The 21,888-nt window shown below is 41.9% G+C and overlaps 1 protein-coding gene across 1 annotated transcript in view; it reads right to left on the bottom strand.

Annotated features, from left to right (window-relative positions):
* The window catches only part of Gab2 (GRB2 associated binding protein 2), a 194,900-nt gene that overhangs the window by 33,127 nt on the left and 139,885 nt on the right, over positions 1 to 21,888 (bottom strand). The gene's annotated exons all lie outside the window — the stretch shown is intronic.

Genomic DNA, 21,888 nt, shown 5'->3' with positions numbered 1-21,888 from the left:
CTAATTAAGCCATCTGACTCCCTCTCATTAAGCCATCTATCATGACTTGGGCCTGATCTTCACCCCAGGAGGCCTACCTATCATAGTACAGGAGGGTAACCCTGGCCACAGGCATGGCCAGCTAAGTTTCCTCTTCCTTAGTGGCTCCAGATGTCATCACCCATTTCAAAGTTTCTGGCTTTGTTAAATGCAACATTGTTTATTAATAAAGACTCACTAATTGAGGGCCTGCAACATGTCTTCCTTCACCAATGACAAATGCACACACGAATAAGAAGCTGCTTAAGTAAGACTGGATTGTAAATGCCTGCTCTTCAACACCATCTAGAACAGCTCTGTTCCCTGCACCCCACAACTCTGTCCACTGGTCCTTCCCCCCCCAATTCTTATCTCAAACTCTCTTCTGTTGTGTTAGAAAGGAAGTGAGGTATTACAAAGGCATAGAGTGCTACACCCCAAGCCCAGGGCATAATTCATTTGGCTGGCTCTCTAAACTCTAAACTTGGTCCAAATTCCTTAGTCTGACCTACTTCCTGCTTTTTCTCCACCCATAAACAAAGTAGATGGAGGCATCACTGATAGGACACAGCACCCTTCTCTGACAGCCTCTGTTTTCACTTATGCTATTCACTCTACCTGGATTTCATCTCTCTTCTTTTAACAAACTCATATTCAGGCCTTAAGATCTTATACAGATACTACATTTCTGCCAAAACCTTCCTTTAGATATAAGTCATTCTGACTTTTAAAAAAAGTACTTATATATTTTCAAGGAGAGGCGGGGGGAGGAAACAAACAAGAGAGTGAGAATGGACATGTCAGCGCATGCACCACTTTGTGCATCTGTTATTCTGCCTTTTTATTCCTGGTCTCTGAAAACTCTCTGTAATGTTACCCACACTGTCCCCTCACTTACCTAACAAAGGTCCTACAAAAATGTCTCCTAGTCTATGGTTGCAGAGTAAACAAAAACATTAAGGGGCTGGAGAGAGGGCTTAGCAGCTAAAGTGCTTACCTGTAAAGCTAAGAATTCATGTTTGATTCTCCAGGTCCCACATAAGCCCACAGTGATGCAAGCATGCAATGTTGCACATGTGCATAAGGGGGCGCACACATCTGGAGTTTGTTTGCAGTGGCTAAAGGCCCTTGTGTGCCCATTCTCTCTCAAAAGGAAAAAAAAAAAAAAAGCATGCAAAAATTCCAACAGCAAAACTTAGGTTCTAAAGAAATAAAAGTTTTTTAAAAAAAGAAATAAAAGTTTAAAGATGTTAAGTTTAGGTGCTAGACTAGGTATAAGTATGAAAATGTTTTGATGATGTGAGTTTCTAGATTTATTTAAATTCTATGAAAGGGGACACAGTTCTTTTTTCTCTGTTATCTGTTATCTGACCTATTTCAGGCTGCAAACACTTCTCATGGCCCAAGGCAGGATTCACCAGCTCATTAGTGCTCCAGAGCACTAATTACTCTCCAGACACTTCTAATGCGTGCACAGAACATCTTCTGTCAGTGCACTAGAGAGAAAGCCAATGGGCCTCTGGGGAAAAACTTCCATGACAGCTGTATTGATCTCCAAAATGAATCCCCATTACAGGTCTTGCAGTGACCTGGACATTTGTTAACAAAATCAATGCCTTTATTACTCCATCAGATTTGCAAAATGAACTCTCTAATGGTGGAGGAGAGAGGGGTTATGTGAAGGGACACAGTAACCACGGTGCCAGGGGAGGAACACAAACTGCTGCTTGAGGAGAGGGAGGGCCAAAAAAGAAAGTCTCTGATGTGTTCTTTTTTGGGGTGTGTGTGGGGGTAGGGTCTCGTACCTCAGGCTGATCTAGAATTCACTATGTAGTCTCAGGGTGGCTGGCCTTGATCTCACAGCAATCCTACCTCTGCCTCCCGAGTGCTGGGACCAAAGGCATGCACCACCATGTCTATTTTTTAAAAAATATTTTATTTATGTATTGGGGGGGGGAGGGGAGGGGAGTGAGGAAGGGAGGGGCACCTCTAGCCACTGTAAATGAACTCCAGACATATGTGCCATTATGTGCATCTGGCTTACATGGGTTCTTGGAAATCAAACCTGGGCCCTTAGGCTTCACAGACAAGTGCCTTAACTGCTAACTAAGCCATACCTCTAGTGCTGTTTTGATTTTTTTAGTGCAGGGTCTCATTCTAGCCTTAGTAGACCTGGAACTTACTCTGTAGTCCCAGGCTGGCCTTGAATTCATGGCAATCCTCCTACTTCTACCTCCTGAGAGCTGGGATTACAGGTATGTGCCACTATGCCAAGACTCTCTGTTGGCCTTTTGGCCTCCTCTTCCTCTGCCCACTTCTTCCACAGGATATTCCTCAAAGTCCAGTTCCAGATTCTCTCTTTTTTTTTTTTTTGAGGTAGGGTCTCACTCTAGCCCAGGCTGACCTGGAATTCACTATGTAGTCTCAGGGTGGCCTCAAACTCACAGTGATCCTCCTACCTCTGCCTCCCAAGTGCTGGGATTAAAGGCGTGTGCCACCACGCCCGGCCAGTTTCAGTTTCTCTTATAACCTCCTTCTGACCCTAGAGCCTTTCCCTGGAAGAATCACACGTGATAATAATTCCATCTTTAGTCTCTAGTTTAGTTCTTCCTGAGCTTCCTGCTGTGCATCTCCTACATCTTTCTACAGATGTCCTAATAGTTGGTCAAGCTCAGCAGTCTGAACCAAACTCCTTTTCACTTCCAGAAGCACATCAACATCTCCCTTTCAGCAATTCTCCAAGCCAGAAACTTGGGCATTATCTATGATAACCTTGTCTGTGCTATGCCACTGTCCCACTTAGCACTCTTCAAAGGCTTCCCACTCTGCTAAAGATGTCTTACAAAGCACTCTCTCACTTAAAAACCATCTTTGCGTTATGTTTTCAACTTTGCTTCTTACCAGTGCCTTACTATAGTTCAGAGGATTTCTAGGAACACAGCAGACCCCTTCTCATCACTCCATACATTAGGCTGCAAACTCACTGAGGGCAGAAATTCCAACTTTCTTATTGATTTTGCCTAGTATCAAACCCACTGTGTGATAACACTAAATGAAGATTGGTTCATCAAACAAATAAAACATCAACAAAAGCATAGTAAGTAACTACTCCTTCTAACATTGACTGATTTCTCACTGCCTTCTGAATAAAGCTTGACAATGAAGGTCATTTTGTCACAACCTGTTTATTTTGTCTTGCTACCCAATACCTCCCCTTACAGCTCCCTTATTGAATTGCCTGTGCATAGGAATAGAGTGACCACATTCACCTCTGCAGCCCTCTGCCTTGAGCCTTGAACACAGGTTGCTCTGTTTTGCTCATTACAGGCACTCCTTTCAAATGGTAGTAGCTTTTTTTTTTTTTTTTTATGTATATCTCATTCTAGACAAGGTTGGATCGTAGGCTGGTACTGCTGTGATTCAAGGCTCCACCATCACTCCACATTACAGACTGTAATTAAGAACTTTCAAATTCCAGCACTTGGGAGGTAAAGGATTGCCATGAGTTTGAGGCCACCCTGAGACTACATACTCTACAGGCCAGCCTTGGCTGCTAGAGTGATATCCTACCTTGAAAAACAAAAACTGCAAAAAACAAAAACCCCAACAAAGCAAAAACAAAAACTTTCAAAATATATCCAAACATTTTACAGAACAAAACCTCCATGGTATGGTATATATGATAGAAAAAAAAAAATGTATTAGATGAACAGTTGAGAGATGTAGCTCCTTGTGAATCAGCCTGTAGCTTGGTATTTAACTTGGTATTTGAGCAAGTTATTTAGCCTTGGTGGGCTGTACCCATATTAACTATGAAAAGGTGCTAGTATCACCTGCCTTGCTGTTAATCATAGAGGAATGCTGAGAGGATCACACTGAAATACACACATTCTATAAAAACTTGTTCATAAATATCCCTGCCAGTACTATAGTAGCTACTAAGTTTCCTTGGTTAGGTGGACAGATAGGGAAAAAGGACCCTTGGTAAGTGACAACCTAAGATGGTAAAGAGGGTAATTCACTTCCTGATCTTTTTTAAAATTAAAATATTTATTTATTTATTTATTATTTATTTATTTATTTGAGAAAGGGGAGAGAGAGGGAGGGGGAGGGAGACAGTGAGAGAGAGAGAGAAAGAGAGAGAGAGAGAGAGAGAGGGAGAGAGGGAGAGAATGGGAGTGCAAGAGCCTCTAGCCACTGAAAACAAACTCCAGATGCATGCTCTGCCTTGTGCATCTGGCTTTACATGGGTACTGGGGAAAAGAACTTGGGTTCTTTGGGCTTTTCAGACAAGTACCTTAACTGCTAAGCCATCTCTCCAGCCCTTTCTTTTAAAAAGAATGTTATTTACTTACTTATTTAAATTTTTTTTGTTTATTTTTATTTATTTATTTGAGAGCGACAGACAGAGAGAGAAAGGGGCAGATAGAGAGACAGAATGGGTGCTCCAGGGCTTCCAACCACTGCAAACAAACTCCACATGTGTGAGCCCCCTTGTGCATCTGGCTAATGTGGGTCCTGGGGAATCGAGCCTTGAACTGGGGTCCTCAGGCTTCACAGGCAAGTGCTTAATTGCTAAGCCATCTCTCCAGCCCTATTTACTTATTTTGTAGGTGAGAAAGAGAGGTAGATAGAAAGAATGGGTGCACCAGGGCTACCAGCCACTGCAAAAGAATTCCAGATGCATATGCCACCTTGTGCATCTGTGGGTACTGAGGAATCAAATCTGGATCCATAGCAGGCAAGTGCCTTCACCTTTGCTCACTCTCCAGCCCACTTCTGACTTCGTCTAGCCTAAGTGAATGTTCCCACCAGAGGGCTTGCTTGTCAGGTTTCTTAGGACCAGCACAGTACTAGAAATATGGACCAAACAGCACCTTTGTTTTTGTTTAATGTGACCAATCATGGCCTCTTGATAGGCAGAATTCCCTCATTCAATAAAACTCTGGGTCCCCTGGGGAAGCAGATTTTTCCAACTCTGGAGTCCTTTCCTTCATGAGGAGTCTGTGTCCTGTCTGCTTTCTTTATCACTTACTTTGAAATAAACTTTATTCTTTTAAATACTTTTCCACTCTATAATTCTTTAATTGGCAGAGAAAACAAACTGCTAAAGCCCTAGACCATATCATATTCATGATAGCCAAAAAGTAGAAATAGCTCAAATGTCCATTAACTAATGAAGAGCTAAACAAAATGTGGCATATACACAAAATAGATTACACAGACATATAAATAAATGAAACACTGATATATACTATTTTTATTAATCTTCAAAACACTGTGCTAATTAAAAGAAGGTAGCCATAAAAGACAAAGATTGTATGAAGTAATTCATGTGAAATTTCTGGAACAGGCAACTTCATCGAGATAGAAAGTAGATTAGTGACTGCTTGAGAGTGACCATGGAGGAGTCAGAAAAGAGAGTTACTGCTAATGAGTATGAGGTTTCTTTTGGATCAATGAAAATTTTCCAAAATTAGATTGTAGACATATGAATATACTAGAAATCAATGAACTGTATACTTTAAATGGGTGGATTTTATGATTTTGAGCCCAAAGAACAAGTGGGTTGAGATTGTCTCTCCCAGAGAGTGAACCTTAAACCTGGAGGGAGAGGAACCCCAGTTGTGCCATCAGCTAGCTGAGATTACAACCCAGGTGACTTTCAGCTCCTCCCTATGGAGTTAGAAGGACAATAGCTGGCCTGCCTTCCTGTTTCACCTGGTTAAGAGCTGAATGAGATGAGGGTGTGGAAGCAAACCATGCACATGCAAAAATGTTATCAGGATTTGATTTATTGCCTGGGTAGCCTTTGAGGGAAGAAAAAATCGGTACAAAGGAAAACATTAAACAATGTGTAGCTGGGCTGTTTTTGGTACTGGCTGGTGAGGCTGCTGCAATGATATGTCATCAGGAAGGTCAGTAATACAGCAAGAAGAAAATGGCAGTTTCCAGACTCCTGGCCTGGCTTCTATCTTGTAAGTCTAGACTAAAGATAATAGCTGCAAATGTCTGAGTCAATTTGTTTTCTTTTAAATGGGTTTTTATTTTTCCCTTTTCTTCCTGGCTTCTTTTTAGGGCCCTACAAAATCACTCCCCTTCCTTTCTACAATCACCCCTGGGAAACCTGCCCAGCACACAAACACTACTCCTACCTTCTTGCAAAACTTCACTGTAGGAAAAGCTCAGAACGGTTTCAACCAAGGAGCCCAGCCCAGGACAGCCCAGCCATAAACTGGCTAGTGATAACAGAAGCAGGAAAGAGCTGGCAGGGGTTTCTGGAAAAGATGACTGGCCAAATAATGACTAGTTCTTATCTTAGTACCCTTTTTATCTTTATCCCTTACCCCAAATAATTCTACCCTCAAGCCTCAGAACTGAGACAGTAGAAGACCAAAAAACAAGCTGAAGTCTAGGATGGACCCAAAGCTTGCCTCGGCTAACTCCTAGCTCTGTGGCTTAGACATGTTAGCAATCCTTTGACTCTGACTTACCCTCCACCAGTAATGCATGATATGTCAACTGCTATGAGGATTAGAGATCATTTTATAGAAAGCATTTAGGTTTTCCTACTGTATCTATTCCTAGAGATCCAATATGGAGCGAGGGGAGACCTTGGGATGGCCAAGGGTGAGAAGAATATATGGAAGACAACTATCACTACTGAGTTAATTGTACACTGTACAGATGTGATATGGGGGATTAATGAGAGCCAAAAGACAATAAGAAATGTAAGAATCACCTGTCATTTACGAAGCACCTACCATATATTTCTAGTTTACTTTCTATTTTACTTTTCTATTATTAGTACCCTATACATTTTTAGATGAAGGAGTGGGGCTCAGAGAAGTTAATAAACTCTGGAGTCACACTGCTAGAAAACGGCAGAGGCTAGACCTCAAAATACCCCTTCATGTTCAAATTAAATTCTCACCTACATAGGGGAATAAATTCCTACAACATTACTATAGGTGAAGGGTATTAGCCTTGTAGGAGACACAGTCAGTGTTCAGAATGAGGGTCTAGACCTAGGTCTACTGCCAGCTGACAGTGAATGTGGGTAAGCCACTTACTCTTCGTGGGCCTCATTTTCTCTATATGGCAGCTGGGCATGGTGGTGCGCACCTTTAATCCCAGCACTCTGGGAGGCAGAGATAGGCAGATTGCTATGACTTCAAAGCCAGCTTGAGACCCTACAGTAAATTCTAGGCCAGCCTGGGCTACAACAAGACCCTACCTCAAAAAACCAGAAAAAAAAGGAAAAGTTGGATGAGATAAAGGGTTCACACTGAAGTTATCTTTGAGAAACTAAAATATAGAGAGCTGATTCTACTAAAGACTCAATGAGCCATATCCCCACAGACATGTAGGTTATGATCATTTGGTTTGGTTTTAACAATTTGATTCTAGACAAAGTTACAAGGGTTAGTTATATTAGGGCCTATTAAAACCCTAAGGGCAAAAAGGTCTCTGAATACTAAATGAAGGAACATATATTTCTTTTTTTTTTTTTTTTACGATTTATTTTATTTATGAAAGAGAGAGAGAGAGGAAGAGAAAGAGGGAGAGGGAGGGAGAAAATGGAAACATCAGGGCCTCTAGCCACTGCAAACTAATTCCAGATGCATGCACCACTTTGTGCATCTGACTTTATGTGGGTACTGGGAATTGAACCCAGGTTCTCAGGCTTTGCAGGCGAATACCTTAACTCTGACTCACCTCTCCAGAAACAATGATTTCTAAAGATTTTCCCTATATTATCAAAGTCAAAAATGAAAAGTCAGCCATATTCTCACTGGCCCTTCATAACAACTATCCATAGAGAATTTCAAAAGAACACTAAGCCGGACGTGGTGGCGCACACCTTTAATCCCAGCACTCGGGAGGTAGAGGTAGGAGGATTGCTGTGAGTTTGAGGCCACCCTGAGACTCCATAGTGAATTCCAGGTCAGCCTGAGCTACAGTGAAACCCTACCTCAAAAAACCGGAAAAAAAAAAAAGAACACTGAGATGGACCTCTCAAAAACATGGAGTCCAAGGTCTGAAATGATTTTACTATAGGGCCTTGGGCAAAACTTTTAATGTCTTTGCAGGCCTCATTGCCCACACTGCCAAATGGAATACAATCTACTTTATAGGAACTTGGTGAGATGAAACATAGACAAATAATAGGGTGTGTGTGTGTATGCACACATGTGCACTGAGGATCAAACCCAGGGCCTTATACATGGTAGCCAAGTGTTCTACCCCGAGTTATAGCATCCAGCCAATATTAAACAATTATAAAAATGACAACAAAACAAACAAAATTATTAGGGGCTGGGAGGGGGTTGGCTCAGCAGTTAATACTTGTTTGCAAATTCAGCAGTCCAGGGTTCAATCTCTGGCCAACCACGTGAAGCCAGATGGGGATATATTTGCAGTGGGAAGAAAGACCATGGGGGCTGAAGAGATGGCTTAGTAGTTAAGGTATATGCCTACGAAGCCTAAGGACCCAGGTTTGATTCTTCAGGTTAAACATAAGCCAGATGCACATGGTGGCGCATTTGTCTGGAGTTCATTTGCAGTGGCTGAAGGCCCGGGCGCACCCATTCTCTCCCCCACCTCTCTCTCGCTGTCTCTCTGTCTCAAATAAATAAATAAATAAATGAAATAGATAAATAAAATGTTTTTTTTTTAAAGAGAGGCCCTTGTATAGCATGCCTCTCCCCACATGCATAAAAAAGTAAATACAAATTATTAAAATTTCAATATATGGTTGCTGATTTGACATATGTGCCAAAAATTTTATTACAAGATAAATGGAATGGTGGTCAAATTATTATGGTCTAGTTTCCTAAGAAGTATTTCCTATAGAAAATGAAACTAGAAAGCAAGGTCAATAAGATGGGTACAGAATTTTAAAAAATAGATGAAAGAATGGATAGGTGCTGAGGGCAAGATTAGATTGATAGATCTACATCATTTAAATTCACAATCACAAGCTTGAAATTATTTAAGAAGGAATAAACCTGAAAATCTGGTATACATCATAATTAAAGGAGCAATTCATAAACACAAAGACAAACACAAAGTGGCTCCACCTATAAGTAATGACCTCAAATGGCATTTGGAAGGGTCTTTGGAGTCCAATCCTTCATTATCACTTCTAGCCCTTTACAAATATTTCAAATGCAATTGGAGAAATTGTGGACCAGAGAAGTGAGACTACTTGGACAAGGCTGCACAGTGGGTATGAGGTGAACCCTGGAATCAGAATTTAAATCACCTAGCCTGGGCGACTTGAATTCTGTCTAAAAGAAAGCTGTAACACTGTGAATAAGGGTGCATTTTCTACTGTGTGTGTGTGTGTGTGTGTGTGTGTGTGTGTGTATGAAGTCATGAGATCAGATCACTAGGACACTGGTTCCTCAAATTTGCATGGTAAGTAAACATTTGCTGAACCAAACTATTAAAGAATAGTATAAATAATTGAAGTTCAGAAATATGAGTTTCCTACTGTTTATAATCACTATAAAGCAAAGGAAGTAGAAAGAGGTGGCAGAGATAGGCAGCAATCTAAGATCCCATGAGACCCTTCTGTGACAATTCACCATCCCCCTCCAGAAGAATCTGAGAAAGAACATCTCAGAGCTTAGGAAGGCCAAGTTGCAGCATCTTGACCTTGAAGCGTCTGATCTCACAGTATATATTTATAGAAATTGATTCTGTAAAGTGCACAAGGAAAAGGCAGTGAGTGGCTGTCACTTAGTAGCATAGCACAGTAGACCACTGTTTCTTTTAGAGTACTTATCACAATGTTCTATGCCTAGTAAATGCCTGGATTACAACAAGAAGTCAGTAAGTGAGGATGGAGAGATGGCTCACTGGTTAAGGTACTTGCCTGCAAAGCCTAATGATCCAGGTTCAATTCCTCAGTACCCACATAAATTCAGATGCACAGTGGTACATGCATCTGGAGTCTCTTTGCAGTGGCTAGAGGCCCTGGCATGTCCATTCTCTCTCTCTCTCTTCTATGTCTTTCTCTCTGCTTGAAAATACACAAATAAATAAATAAACAAAATATTTTCTGAAAAGTCAGTAAATCAAAAACTTTCTTCTCTGTGTCAGAAGAATAAATAACTAGCTCCAGGATCTAAATGTTCTTTGAGATCTCCCACATTGTATGTGTTTATATTTTTTGGACAAAACACCTGTATTTAGCCAGGCCTGTGCTATTTATTTGCGAGAGATCAGCTGACATGTTTTGTTCTCACCTTACCCAGTGTGGTGTCCACCATACACCATAGTCGTAAGGGGCTTTGGCTGGTTAGATGGCCCCTGTCATAAGGAGGTTGCACTTTAAGAGTACAATTCATTCATATTTGAAACAAGGCATTTTTCTTGTAGTACTGGTGATGGAACTCAGGTCCCTGTGCTTGAGCAAGTGCTCTATCACTGAGCTATGTTCCCATCTGGAATGAAGGACTCGTGTTATTTTCTAAGGGTCATGAGCATTGGCTGTAGGCTCTATGCTAGAAGTTGCATCTGAAAGGGTGGGTCTTGTCTTTCATTCATGGGTTCACATTAGAGATGGAAAGAACTACTTTATACTCACAGGAGCACCTTCTTCTATCTGCCCCCAAAGGGATTCATTCTTACAGGAATCAATCCAGCAGCTCATATTTTGGCAATGCATTTTGATCCTTGTAAACTTTCCATAAAAATATTTAAAAACTAATTAACTTTATAAGAGGACAGCTTTCTTCTCCTTCCACTGTGACTCTCACTAAGAGAAAGTTGGCACTCAGTGTGACCTTCAGTGTCATGCATAATTGATGATGCTATTAGCAGTACAATAACCAAGCTTAAACTGATCAGAGTGAGGCTGGAATTCTAAGAGTTTCTGAAGGGAACCCTGGGCTTCAGGAGAGGCAGTGTGATGCTGGGGAACATGAATCTCAGCCTACTTGCTATGACCTGAGAGGTGGTATCTGAGTCCAAGAGTCCCAATATGTAAACTTTGTACTAACTGCTACCTATAGACTTTTCTGTGACATAAGGACCATCTTACAGGTGCTCCATGATATCACTTGGCACCTCACTGTGGGAAAGAATCCAGTGTGGAAAGAGATCTTGAACCCTGTCTTCCCAAACCTTTCAGGGTATATTCCAGGGGGAAAGTGTGGTCAGATAGCCTCTGTGGGGAAAATGGAGGACTTCAGAGATGGAGAGCCTGGAAAGACCCCGCTGGCAACTCCCTCAGCCTCTGCCTCTAGTTCTGCAGCCACGGTAATCTTTGGCTGTTATCTCTCTAGCTTCCCAATGATCTTTCAGCTTGTGATCTGATATTTCAGCATCTCTAGGCATTTTTCCCCCCAGTGAAGTCCAAAAAGGACAGCTATCTTTTTAACACCAATATAAAAAATTTTATTGGGGGGGGGGAAGACGGGTGGGCCAGGCCCTCCTGCCACTACAAATGAACTCCAGTTGCATGCACCACTTTGTGCATTCAGCTTTGTGTGGGTACTGGAGAACTGAACCTGGGCTTTCAAGCTTTGCAAGCAAGTGCCTTAACTGCTGAACCACCTCTCCACCCTGTGTTTGAATAGTTCTGTTGGAACACAGATACACACTTCCTTGCTTATGTATTATTTACAGCTCTTACACATTACGACAACAGAGTTGAATAACTCCAAGAGAGAACATACAAATGGCAAACTCTGGCCTATTTGATAAGGTTTGCAAACTCTATATTGGAAAGTCTCATTCTGTTTTATATAATCACATCCCTTCTCAAAATATTAGCTAGTTTAAGGTTCATCACTAAGAAGACAGAAGTCAACTGAAATCTAAATGAATGAATCCAAAATTTGTGCTGGGAAGGCTGGGCATGGGGGTACACCACTATAATCCCAGCACTTGGGAGGTAGAGGCAGAAGGATCAGTGGTTCAAAGTTATTCTTGAATGCATAATAAGTTCTAGATCAGCTTGAATTACACAAGACTCTGTTTCAAAAACAAAAACCCAAACAACTAACCTCCCTATGAAGCTAGAAAATAATCATCAGAAGGAATGCTTAAAAGTCAGTATTGAGGGCTGGAGAGATGGCTTAGAGGTTAAGCGTTTGCCTGTGAAGCCTAAGGACCCCGGTTCGAGGTTCAGTTCCCCAGAACCCACGTTATCCAGATGCACAAGGGGGCGCACACATGTGGAGTTCGTTTGCAGTGGTTGGAGGCCATGGCGCGCCCATTCTCTCCCTTTCTCTCTCTCTGTCTGCCTCTTTCTCTGTCTGTCACTCTCAAATAAATAAAGAAAAGTAACAAAAAAAAATTTAAAAAAAAAAGTCAGTATAGATAGCTGTTGCAGTCAGGTTTGCATTGCTGGCAGAAATCACCCAACCAGCTTGTGGGAAAAAGAGGTTTATTTTGGCTTATAGGCTTGAGGTGAAGCTCCACGATGGCATGAGAAGAGGGTGGACGTCACCTCCTGGCCAACATCAGGTGGACAACAGGGACAGGAGAGTATGCCAAACACTGGCATGGGGAAGCTGGCTAAAACACCCATAAGCCTGTCCCCAACAATACACTGCCTCCAGGAGGCATTGATTCCCAAATCTCCATCAGCTGGGAACCTAGCATTCAGAACATCTAAGTTTATGGGGGACACCTGAATCAAACCACCATATTCTACCCCTGGCCCCTATAAACTAATAACTATACATGATGTAAAATGCAGTACATTGATCCAACTTTAAAAGTCCCCATAGTTTTTAATCAATCCCAATGATGTTCATATATCCCCATAATTAAAGGTCTTTTAACTGAGCCATATTAAAAAAAAAAAAAAAAAAAAAAAAAAAAAAAAAAAAAAAAACCAAACCCAAAACCCCAAACCGATAATGGCACAGAATAAACATTCATACTGCAAAAGATGGCATTGGGCATAGCAAAGAAATATTCAACAAATACAAGATTTAAACAGGGCAAACATCAAACTCTAGCTCCAAGTCCAACAACTCTAGTCAGTGACAACTCTCCAAGTCTAATAATTCTAACCAGTAACAAGTCTCTGGAGTTCAAATTCTACCCCTCCAGCTACACTACTCACAGTACTGGAAAACTTCATCGGGGCCAGCAGCTTTCCTCAGCAGCCATCTTGTGGTCCCAGCATCTCCACTGGGTCTGCACTGCAATCCACAGTTCATCCTCACCGCTCCATTGGGTCTCCATGCAGGCACTCCTGCTTCACATTGCCCATGGCCATTTCCAAAACACAAGACCTCGTTTCAAACTCAATGACCCTCTCTTTCCTGAATTTCTTATACTCTACAATATCAGGTAGTATGCTAATTTGCTAATCTAGGGGGGAATGAAGCAGACTTTGAAGAACAGAACACCCCTTGAGCACCCAGACCCCTTCAAAAGAGTCTACATTCTTCCTGTTGCCCCAGTGCAGGTCAGCTGGCCCAATCTCAATGGTTGTAACCTCTCAAACAATTTTCAGGTGAACGGGCAGCAGTTGAGGGCAAAGATTTCACTTTTTTCTGTGCCATATTCCTCTGCTCACACCAGTCCATTTCTACACAGTGCAATCCTGCACAACTTCTCAGGACACAGCCATTACAGAAAGCCTCTCAAACTGCTTCTAGCCCGGTCCAAGCAAAGCTCTTTCTCACCCTCATAAGCCAAACCTCACACCACAGCTCTTACTGCATTCAGATCTTTCAACTCTGACCAGAATAGTCCATCAAGATGTGCTTACAGCATTGCAAAGCATCTCTTAGACCAAGGTTTTAAATCCTTCCACATTTCTCTTGATAATAGCTCCAAAAGGCCAAAGCCACATAGTCAGGTGTCTAGCAGGAATCCCACTCCTCGGTACCACTTTATTGTTGCACTCAGGTTTGTATTGCTGATAGAAATCACCCAACCAAGAGCAGCTTGTAGGAAAAAGAGGTTTATTTTGGCTTATAGGCTCATGGGGGAAGCTCCTTAATGGCAGGGAAAACGATGGCATGAGCAGAGGGTGGACATCACCCCTTGGCCAACATCAGGTGTACAACAGGGACAGGAGGATGTGCCAAACACTGGCAAGGGGACACTGGCTATAATAACCATAAGCCCACCCCCAACAATACACTTCCTCAAGGAGGCACTAATTCCCAAATCTCCATCAGCTGGGAGCCTAGCATTCAGAACGCCTAAGTTTATGGGGTCACCTGAATCAAACCACAATAGCCTATTAGTACTTTTCCCCCAGTGCCTGTGTAAAGCCAGATGCACAAAGTGATGCATGTATCTGAAGTTCATTTGCAGCAGCTAGAGGCTGTGGCACATCCATTTTCTCTCTGGTGGGTGTGATGGTACATGCCCTTAATTCCAACATTCAGAGGCTGAGGTAGGAGAATTACTGTGAGTTCAAGGCCAGCCTAAGACTAATTCAAGGTAAGCCTGGGCTGAGAGTGAGACCTCAAAAAATATTCAGGTCTAGAAAGATGGCTCAGCAGTTTAGGTGCCTACTTGCAAAGCCTAAAGGTCCAGGTTCAATTCCCCTGTACCCACATAGAGCCAGATGCACAGGGTTGGCATGTGTGTCTAGAGTTTGTTTGCAGTGGCAGGAGGCCCTGACATGCCCATTCTCTCTCTCTCTCTTTCTCTGTCACTTTCTCTTTCAAATAAATAAAGTAATGAAAAAAAATTCATAGGCCAGGCATGGGAGTACACCTTTAATCTCAGCACTCAGGAGGCAGAGGTAGGAGGACTGCTGTGAATTACAGGCCAGCCTGGACTAAAGAGTGAGACCCTACCTCTAAAGCAAAACAAAAACAAAAACAATGATATTCATTTGCATATCTTAGGCACAAACAACATGTTTCCATGAAGCTCTTATTAAGTTTTAATTGCATATTATTCTGATAAAATAGTAATGTTTTCATATATTTATATCTATATATATCTTTCTAACTTGCTTTGATGTTAATTAGCACACATACAAACATGCATGCACAAAAAGCCTGCTGGGATGATGACAGAGAAAGGGCTAATTTATGGAGTAATTTGGGGAGAAGTGGAATAAATAATATTGTTTTCTTTCCAACATTGCACACCTTTCCATTTACTGGGTTTTCTTTAATCTTGTTATTTTCTGTATTTCTAACAAAATTTGTTGTTATTAAATTGTTTCCTATTTTACCTTTGGATGCTGTTGTAAAAAAAGAGTTAAAAAAAATTCTATGTGTTAGCTGGGCATGGTGGTGCACATCTTTAATCCCTATACTTGGGAGGCAGAGGTAGGAGGATGGCTGTGAGTTTGAGGCCACTCTGAGACTACATAGTGAATCCCAGGTCAGACTGGGACAGAGCGAGACCCTACCTAGAAAAAAAAATTCTATGTTTCAGTTATATGCTGTTATCAACTTTGTAATTTCTAACAACCCTAAAAGGCTGGCAGGACAGTTATCCTCGCAAATCCACTTAACATATGAAGAGACTGAGCTTCAGGGAAACAATGTTTTTCCATATTACAGGGATATTAGGAAGTGCGAAGCCAAGACACAAGCCTACATCTTTTCACACTAAGTTGAAGGCTCATTCCATTACACAGCTCAATGTGAGATGAAGAGAAAGGATGAGAAGCATATGTTGTATAAATCACAAAGGACTATAAATAACCAGTAGAATTAAAAACACAATGATCAAACCAGGCGTGGTGGCACATGCCTTTAATCCCAGCACTCAGGAGGCAGAGGTAGGAGGACTGCCATGAGTTTAAGGGAGGGAAAAGGCCTAAGTGAGGTCAGGGGAAGAGAGTGTATAAAAGGCGGGGGGGGGCAATCAAAATTTAAGATATTCTGAATAAGATATATGAAAATCTATTTTCTTGAATAGTGGCACATCCAGAAGCCATAAATTGTTACTAGAAAATTTTCAGTGTCAGGGATGGAATATCTTCCAGTGAGTTGTTGACCAGGGAGGTCTTCTGTTGCCTCCAAAACATTATAGGCTATTGCCAAGGTCCTTGGTTTTCCATGAGAAAGAGATGGTTAAGACCCTTTTGCTGAAGACTTCACATGCCTGAGTTTCAAAGTCACTGTGAAATCAAGCTGGGGCTGAGCAGAAAACCTTCTCCCTGTAGGCCAGCCAACTGAAAGCTGGAAAAAGCTGCACTGTATGCAGCCTTATGGGAGACAGAAGTCATCAGTGGTAAAAACAGTGGACACTGGAAGCCTCAGTTTGGCCAGACAGAATGAGCACAATAGTGGCATGTCTGCTCTGGGGGAAACCAACTGCTCTCTAATTGGACTGAATGTCTGCTCTATGGGAGGAAATACATGCCTGGTACTGAAAACCTAATCAAAAAAGTCTATGACAGTAGAGGTTATGATGAGCCTTAGGGATATAAAGCCTGCTCTTGTCTGGATAAATGCATATATTACTCTTACCAAATTGCCCTGAAAGCACCACACTTAATGTTCATATTCATATATTAATGCTAATCTCACTTCTGGTTAGAGAAGCTTCTATTTTTAGATGGCAATGACCACTGGAATGACCCATATGGCAACATAGTGCTGAGAAGAAGGGACAGAGGAGTGTCCAGCACTGAGTCATCTCACACCCTCCAAGGCTCAGGGTCTATTGTAGAAGAGGTGGCAGAAAGAATGTAAGAGCCAAAGGAAGGGTACCACTCCTTCCTTACAACTTTCTGGACAGAAATTGGCCTTGATATCCAAGGCCTCGCAGTGCCTAGCAATACCTACACAAGAGAAAAAGATGATGACATCAAATTAAAAGACAGACTAATGGAGAGAGGGAGGGGATATGACAGAGAGTAGAGTTATGAAGGGGAAAGCGGGGGAGTGGAGGGAAATACCATGGCCTGTCTAAAAGTATAGAAGTTGTCAATAAAAATATATATATTTAAAAAATGATCCCCCCCAAAAGAAACCACATCCCAAGAAGCCTATCCCACCCACCTTAGCTAAATAGCTTTCTAGTCATTCCTTAGCATATTACCACATGTTTTCTTTTTGACCTGTCTCTTCCCACTTGACCGTAAGCTACTTTAAAAGGGTCTGGACCCTACATACTCTATTTACCCTGATGCCTTATGTACTGGCCATAAAAACATGCTTCTAGGGATGGAGAGATGGCTCCGCAGTTAAGGCACTTGCCTGCAAAGCCTAACAACCTGAGTTCGATTCCCCTATATCCATATAAAGGCAGATGCAGAGTGGCACATGCACCTGGAGTTTGCAGTAACTGAAGGTCCTGAAACACCCATTCTCTCTTTTTCCTCTTTCTTCCTCCCTCTGTCCCTCCCTCCTCCCCCCTTTGCTTCCAAATTAATTAATTAATTAAATATTTTTTAAAAGTGCTTCTACTGTGGGCAGCATAACTGATGGACAGTCTGAGCTTCTAGTGTTCTGCATTCTTTCACCTCAAATTCACATGGATGCTGCACTTGTGAACTGTTATCATTGGTGGCAGCAGTACCAACACTGGGCCTGTTTCTGAGAGACATAAGACTTTATTATTTTTTTAACACTTTTTTTTTAAATTTTTTATTTATTTATTTGAGAGTGACAGACAGAGAGAAAGACAGATAGAGGGAGAGAGAGAGAATGGGCACGCCAGGGCTTCCAGCCTCTGCAAACGAACTCCAGATGCGTGCGCCCCCTTGTGCATCTGGCTAACGTGGGACCTGGGGAACCGAGCCTTGAACCGGGGTCCTTAGGCTTCACAGGCAAGCACTAAACCACTAAGCCATCTCTCCAGCCCAAGACTTTATTTTTTGAAGTAGGATCTAACTCTAACCCAGGCTGACCTGGAATTCATTATGTAGTCTCACAGTGGCCTCAAACTCGTAGTGATCTTCCTACCTCTACCTCTGCCTCCCAAGTGCTGGGATTAAAGATGTGCCACCATGCCTAGTTAAGACAAAGGACTTTGAAACAAATGCCACCGGCTGTAGAATTTTCTCTGACTGGTGGAGCCTGCCTTAGCTCTGTGTTACAGGGAAATCCTCCCTCCTGTCTTCTCTCCCTCAGAGTTATCAAGCCAGTATACTATTTTCAAGGTCCACTCTGCCTCTGGCTCCCTCTGTAACCCTCACACTCAGTAATCATTTACCATGTTGAAACTTCTCAATGCCTGTATCTCAGGGAACCAAGCTAATATACCTAGTAGACAAAAACAGAACTTGACAAATAAATGATTGATTCTCACCTACCAATAGACAAACCTCCTAGCTGGCCACTCAGATGTTTATATTGATGTGGACTCCAGTGGGCATGAATCTGTCTTTCAGTCACAGGAAATGGAAGCCATGGTTTAGATCAATGGCAAAAATTAGCTTAGGCTTAAATAATTGGCAGCAAGAACTCTATGCATTGCTCTCAGGAATGTAAGCAGAACAGTTGTCACCAAATAACAGAACTGGCAGTGAGTCTTTTCCAGATCTCTGTCCATACAATAACACTTCTAGACAGACATTCTGATAGTTTGAGGCAAGGACCTATATGTAGAATTTCAGGATATGGCTTAATAGTTTTTTTGTTTGTTTTCGAGGTAGGGTCTCATTCTAGCCCAAGATGACCTGGAATTCACTATGGAGTCTCAGGGTGGCCTCAAACTCACAGTGCTTCTCCTACCTCTGCCTCCCAAGTGCTTGGATTAAAAGCATGCGCCACTACACCCAGCTTTTATGGCTTAATAGTTAAAAGCATTAATTTGGAGGCCAAAATGTCTGGATTTGAATTGCAGCTCCCTTACTTATCAGCTGTGTGAACTAGGAAATGTTACTGTTTTTTTAAATTTTTATTTATTTTTTATTTCCACAATTTTTATTAACATTTCCCATAATTATAAAAAATATCCCATGGTAGTACCTCCCCCCCCCACACTTTCCCCTTTGAAATTCCATTCTTCATCATATTACCTCCCCATCTCAATCATTGTACTTACATATATACAATACCAATCTATTAAGTACCTTCCTCCCTTCCTTTCTCTTCCCTTTATATCTCCTTTTTAACTTACTGGCCTCTGCTACTAAGTATTTTCCTTCTCACGCAGAAGCCCAATCATCCGTAGCTAGGATCCACATATGAGGGAGAACATGTGGCGTTTGCCTTTCTGGGCCTGGGTTACATCACTTAGTATAATCCTTTCCAGATCCATCCATTTTTCTGCAAATTTCATAACTTCATTTTTCTTTACCGCTGAGTAGAACTCCATTGTATAAATGTGCTACATCTTCATTATCCACTCATCAGCTGAGGGACATCTAGGCTGGTTCCATTTCCCAGCTATATAAATTGAGCAGCAATAAACATGGTTGAGCATGTACTTCTAAGGAAATGAGATGAGTCCTTAGGATATATGCCTAGGAGTGCTATAGCTGGGTCATATGGAAGATCAATCTTTAGCTGTTTTAGGAACCTCCACACTGATTTCCACAATGGCTGGACCAGATTGCATTCCCACCAGCAGTGTAGAAGGGTTCCTCTTTTTCCACATCCCCGCCAACATTTATGATCATTTGTTTTCATGATGGTTGCCAATCTGACAGGAGTGAGATGGAATCTCAATGTAGTTTTAATCTGCATTTCCCTGATGACTAGTGACTTAGAACATCTTTTTAGATGCTTATATGCCATTTGCATTTCTTCCTTTGAGAATGCTCTATTTAGCTCCATAGACCATTTTTTGATTGGCTTGTTTGATTCCTTATTATTTAACTTTTTGAGTTCTTTGTATATCCTAGATATTAATCCTCTATTAGATATACAGCTGGCGAAGATTTTTTCCCATTCTGTAGGTTGCCTCTTTGCTTTTTTCACTGTGTCCTTTGCAGTGCAAAATCTTTGTAATTTCATGAGGTCCCAGTGATTAATCTGTGGTTTTATTGCCTGAGCAATTGGGGTTGTATTCAGAAAGTCTTTGCCAAGGCCAATATGTTGAAGGGTTTCCCCTACTTTTTCCTCTAGCAGTTTCAGAATTTTAGGTCTGATGTTAAGGCCTTTAATCCATTTGGACTTAATTCTTGTGCATGGAGAGAGAGAAGAATCTATTTTCATTCTTCTACAGATATACATCAAGTTTTCCCAACACCATTTGCTGAAGAGGCTGTCTCTTCTCCAATGAGTATTTTTGGCACTTTTATCAAATATCAGGTGGCTATAGCTACCTGGACTTACATCTGGGTCCTCTATAATGTTACTGTTATTTAACACCTCTATGTCTCAGTTTTCTTATTTGTAAGATGAAAGTGACAGTGATAAGATATCTTGCTCAGGACTGTAAGAGTTAAGATCTATAAGATGCTTTGGCCTGGTATGATGGTTACACCTTTAGTCCCAGCACTAGGGAGGCAGAGATAGGATGATCATTGTGAGTTTGAGGCCAGCCTGAGACTACATAGTGAATTCCAGATCAGTCTTGGCTAGAATAAGACCCTACCTTAACCCTCCACCCCCCAAAAAGGACATACATTGATAGCCAGGAATGGTAGCACATGCCTTTAATCCTAGTACTCATGAGGCAGAAGCAGAAAGATTGTTCTGGGTTCAAGAGGCCAGCATGGGACTACAGAGTGAGTTCCAGGTCAGCTTGGGCTAGAGTGAAACCCTACCTCATTTAAGAAAAAAAAAGATGCTTTGAACGCTGCCTGTTACAGAGTAAACTCTGTTTTTACTCTTAGTAGTAGTACATTTAAAGAGACACATGCTGGGTGTGTTGGCACACACCTTTAATCCCAGCACTTGGGAGGTAGAGGTAAGAGGATCACTCAGTTCCAGGCTAGCCTGAGACTACATAATAAATTCCAGGTCAGCTTGGGCTAGAGTGAGTGCCTACATTGAAAAAAAAAAAAAAAAAAAAGATCTAGAGAGATGGCTCAGCAGTTAAGGTGCTTTCCTGCAAAGCCTAAAGTCCCAGTTCAATTCCCCAGTACCCACATGAACCAGATGCATAGGTAGCACATGAATTTGGAGTTTGTTTGCAGCAGGTGAAGACCCTGCCATACCCATTCTCTCTATCTGCTTTCTTTTTCTCTCTCTCTCTCTTTCAATAAATATATAAATAACAGGGCTGGAAAGATGGCTTAGTGGTTGAGATGCTTGCCTGCAAAGCCGGAAAACCCAGGTTCGATTCCCCAGTACCCATGTATGCCAGATACACAAGGTGGTGCATGTGTCTGGGGTTTGTTTGCAGTGGCTAGAGGCCCTGGTGTGCCCATTCTCTCTAACAATAAATAAAACACACACACACACACGACATATTTTTTAAGTGATGGTGCATACCTTTATCCCCAGCACTGTAGGAGGACTGCTGTGTGTTCCACGCCAGCCTGAAACTACATAGTAAATTCCAGAGGCTAGATTGACACCCTACCTTGAACTACGCCACCCCCCCCGCCCCACAAAAAAAGCCAGTTGTGGTGGTGCACACCTTTAAGCACTCAGGAGGCTGAGGTAGAAAGATCGCTATGAGTTCAAAGCCAGCCTGAGACTAAATCCAGGTCAGCCTGGGCTAGAGCAAGGCCCTACCTTTAAAAACAAAAGCAAATAAAAAAACACACATGCCTAGCACTGGGGAAGCTCTGGGTTTGATCCCTAGCACTACCAAAATGTATTTTGTCTTCTTTCGAGGTAGAATCTAACTCTAGTACTCACTCTGTAGTACCAGGCTGGCCTTGAACTCACATGGATCCTCCTACTTCTGCCTCCAGAGTGCTGGGATTAAAGGTGGCACCACCATGCCTGGCTTAATTCTTTTAAAAAAATTATTTATTTATTTGGGAGAGGGAAATGGAGGCTGTTGCAGTCAGGTTCACAATGCTGGAAGAAATCACCCAACCAAGAGCAGCTTTTGGGAAAAAAGGAT

This window comes from Jaculus jaculus, chromosome 3 (genome assembly GCF_020740685.1).
Source record: "Jaculus jaculus isolate mJacJac1 chromosome 3, mJacJac1.mat.Y.cur, whole genome shotgun sequence".
NCBI lineage: Eukaryota > Metazoa > Chordata > Mammalia > Rodentia > Dipodidae > Jaculus > Jaculus jaculus.
The sequence above is the reverse complement of the archived record's forward strand: the minus strand, read 5'-3'. Positions and strand labels throughout refer to the sequence as shown.